Source organism: Salvia miltiorrhiza, chromosome 5, assembly GCF_028751815.1.
Source record: "Salvia miltiorrhiza cultivar Shanhuang (shh) chromosome 5, IMPLAD_Smil_shh, whole genome shotgun sequence".
Lineage (NCBI taxonomy): Eukaryota > Viridiplantae > Streptophyta > Magnoliopsida > Lamiales > Lamiaceae > Salvia > Salvia miltiorrhiza.
The window spans coordinates 27,076,195-27,080,387 of NC_080391.1; the positions used below are offsets into that span (position 1 = coordinate 27,076,195).

The 4,193-nt window shown below is 38.7% G+C and overlaps 1 long non-coding RNA gene across 3 annotated transcripts; it reads right to left on the bottom strand.

The window, feature by feature from the left end:
* Window positions 1-545: 545 nt before the first annotated feature.
* On the bottom strand, window positions 546-1,443 carry LOC131026225 (uncharacterized). 3 transcript variants are annotated; one of them, XR_009102217.1, is made up of 4 exons: window positions 1,370-1,443; window positions 934-1,097; window positions 744-851; window positions 546-652 (listed from the first exon to the last, which is right to left on the bottom strand). It is a non-coding gene; the product is annotated as an uncharacterized LOC131026225 (long non-coding RNA). The 3 variants fall into 3 exon arrangements; XR_009102216.1 differs by having other exon boundaries at window positions 1,386-1,435; XR_009102218.1 differs by having other exon boundaries at window positions 934-1,108; window positions 1,370-1,384.
* Between the last annotated feature and the right edge of the window lie 2,750 nt (window positions 1,444-4,193).

Here is a 4,193-nt window from a genome sequence, read left to right on the forward strand (position 1 = left end):
TCTAATGCTAGTCCAAGTGGGAGATTGAAAGATATTATGGACTAGATTAGGATATATTTGATATATTCTAATACTAAGTAAGACAGTTCAAGTGTGAATTGCTTAGTCGTAATTGTTGACTCAAGTGTGAATTCCTTAGTCGTAATTGTTGACTAAGGAAGACAAGACAATTTAGAATTGTCTTCTTCGCTTATAAATAAGGAAGCTTGGTCTTACGAATGATATACGAAAACATACGAAAACATTAGCTTAGAGCTTTTGGTTTGCAAACACTAAGAGAGCACTATAGTTTCAATCGGAGATTTCCTAGCTGTCAACGATTGAATCGTGCACTTGGAATAGTTCCTGCATCGAATCGACATACACGTGGATACCTTAGTAGTGGATTCACGGCACGAATCGAGACGCACGTTTACCACATAACAAGTAAGTTATTCTTATTGTTGTATGTCTATCTCTACACATGATGCATTTGTAAATCTAGATCTAATCCTTGAATATATATTCCGCTGCGTATCATTAGATGATGTCAAGGATAACCAACATAATTCTGGAAGTATGCATGAAAGATTTGTTGAAATACTTAATGGCTTCCTCAGCTTCATGCTCCGTCCTATAACCCACAAACCCAAATTGCCGACTCTTCCCATCCCTGAACCATTTTTTTATCAAGGTCACGTAAATAGAAACAAACGAATAAAATAGCAAAGTCAGTATTGGGAGAAGAATGCAGAGGTGATCACTTGGTGCGCATAAGCTTGGCATCTGTCACTTCCCCTTTCTGGGAGAAGAATTCTCTCAGATGGTCCTCCACTACATACTTGGGCAAGTTTTTCACACAAACTCGCGACCTAAAACAAATATACTACCATTAAATATAACATAATTTTAGAGAACAACATAAGTTAAAAGTGAAGGATGGAATGAAAATACATGATTTGCGGATATTGTTCTTATACAAAATAAGAAGCAAAAGGCTGTAAGACTGCAACACTCCACGCCGCACAGATAGCTTCAACGAGATAGACAGCCGCGGGCAGCGCAGAAAGAGACGGAAGGCGGTTGTTGTGATTATGAATTAGGTCGCGATTTCTCGGCTGCAATTTAACTTTGATACAGTTAGTTCCTAAAAGATAGGATACAACCAGCAATCCAGTTAAACCATTCACTTAAAAAGCATCCTAAGCTCTTCAATTCAAGCTACATGAATAAATAAGTATCCTACAGAACTGATTCTGCTGTTAAAAATTGAAGAAACACCAAAGTTGAGAACTTATTCCATGAAATACCATCATACGTGCATAAAAAATGAAATCAATCGGATGTCAAAGTTGAGAACCTATACAAATTGAAATTGCATTTGGCTTACACACACTGACACGTACAGAGACAGAGAGGGAGAGGGAGCTTGTCGTGCGGCAGCTGCTGGTGCGGCAGCGGGGCTCGGGCGAGGCGACGGGAAGGAGAAGAGGCAGCGGCTGCTGCTGAAAACCTCTTTTTCCCAAACCCTTATTGCTGAAATTGAATTTGGGCTGTTAAAGTTTTGGGCCTCGGTCTGGGCCTGATTTCCCTAAGCTGCTGGGCTGCGTTTTTAATTGAGGCTGGGCCTGTGTTTTATTTTGAAGGCCCCTTGTTGGGCTGAAACAGTTTATTAAAAAAAAAAAAAAAAAAAATCTTTTATTAATTTTGAATTAATAATTGAACCCCAATTTCAGAATTAATTTATTAATTGGATTAATAAATTTAAATTATTGTTATTAATTTTGAATTAATAATAATAGTAATAAATTTATATTAATTTAGAATTAATATAAATTGATTAACCCATAATTAATTAGAGAATAAAATATTAATTTGATTAATGATTTTATTCGTAGAGTTTTATGTCTTTATGTGATAAGCATGCTATTTGATTTTATGCTTATTATTTAACTATAGTAGTTAAAGACCGCATTTATCTTGGGTAGGCAGCGCCCAATATATATAGTCCGCTTTGCTATGTATGGGTAGGCGGCGCCCAATATGTGTGGTCCGCATTTTATATGCCTGGGTAGGCGGCACCCAGTAATTGCGTTGCTATTTAATATTGGATATTAAATATAAGCAATTAGTATCACATGCTAAATCCCCATTAAATATAAGTCTTTGTGTAAGCACAAAACGCGTCGTCCATCATAATTGTCTGAGCAACCCATCCTTTTCGATCAAGAGTATTTACACCCAAGTGTTTGCTCTAGTCTACAAGGCCAAGGCTCATTCATAGGTTGGCACCGTGTGTTGGGGTTGACTTGCTTGATCATTTGTGGCGTGAAACTCGACCAAAGTGATTTAAGGACGCAGATTAATTAGATAAATCAACCGAGAGTTGCAAAATTGTTGTTGCAATTGGCTTAGAGGCCTATTAAGTAATGTTATTGCAGTCATCAGCCCAAGCAGAGGCTGCATAATATTGACTTGGATCTCGGACCACTAAGATTTATATAACATATAAATCCGTATTTTACGTTGGGGGCGTAAAATATGTCAAAAATTAGTGGGAGCTAATCAATACGATAGCCCATTGTTTGATTAGTGATACAATGTGATCATAGTTTATTCTTTCTAATTTGCTTTTCTTTATTTATTGATCAGATAATATGTCGAATTTGTCATTGAAATGTTTGATGGAAACAAATAAGTTGACTGGGTCAAACTTCACGGATTGGCTCCGTTGCTTGCGTCTGGTCTTAAGGCTAGAAAAGATTGAGTATGTCTTGGACAACCCAATCACTGTCATTCCTGACAAGCAGTCTGCTGAGTATGCATCATTTGATGAGGCTGCTCACAAGAAGCATGTCGAGGATGCAACATCGGCACAATGTGTGATGCTTGTCCTCTATGACTACGGAGTTACAGAGGCAACACGAACACATGTTCCCTTATGATATGCTGAAACACTTGAAGAGTCTGTATGCTTCAGAAGCTCAGACTATGGAGTATGAGATACTCCGAGATCTTTTCAAGTGTAAGCTTCATGATGGGGGTCAGGTTTCTGATCATGTACTGAAGATGATCGGGTTGATTGAGAGGTTGGCATCGATTGGAACGATGCTACCCGATACTGTCTCTGTCAATCTGATTCTGCAGTCTTTGCCTGCCTCATTTGAAAACTTCATTGTGAACTTCAATATGAACGGCACGAAGGCAAGCCTGCCTGAGCTTCATAACATGTTGAAGACCTATGAGTCTTCCACCTCTAAAGGCAAATCTGTGCTCATGGTGAGCTCTGCTGCCACGTCTTCCAAAAGGAAGTACAAGCAGAAGAAAAAGCAGAAGAAGGCATTTGATGCTAGTTTGAAGCCTAAAGGTGGAGGGGCTCAGAAAAGGCCGAAGTTGCCAAAGGATGAGTGCCTATTCTGTCATGAAAAGGGGCACTGGAAGAGAGACTGCCCGAAATACAAGGCACAAGGTGCATCGGGTATGAGCTCGGGTATGTTTGTTATTGAGATAAACATGTCTATTAACAATTCACAATCTTGGGTATTAGATACAGCTTGTGGCTCACACATTTGCAATAATGTGCAGGGCCTAAGTGAAACCAAGAAAGTGAGGCCCGGAGAAGTCGATCTACGCGTGGGAAATGGAGCAAGAGTTGCTGCCGAATGCGTAGGGACTTATAGATTAGATCTTCCTTCGGGAAATAGACTAGTTTTAAGTAATTGTTACTTTGTTCCTTCTATTTCCAAGAATATTATTTCCATTCCAATGTTAGACATTGAAGGTTTTTCCTTTCATTTTGGAAACGGTAGAGGTTCATTTTCATTTAATGGATTGTTTTATGGAAGTGCCTCTCTTTTGAATGGTTTATATTATCTTGAATGTGAAAGAAGTGTTCTCAATATACAAAACAAACGACCTAGGCTGAGTAATACGAATAATACTACTTATCTTTGGCATTGTAGACTTGGTCATATCAATGAGAACAGGATAGCAAGAATGAGAAAGTTAGACTATCTCACATCATTTGACTTTGAGTCATACGGTGCTTGTGAATCTTGTCTCAAAGGAAAGATGACTAAGAAACCACTTTCTGGGAAGGGGTTACGAGCCAAAGACTTGCTAGAACTGATTCACACCGATGTGTGTGGACCGTTCCCTACACAAGCAAGAGGTGGATATTCGTACTTCATAACTTTTACTGATGATTTTTCGAG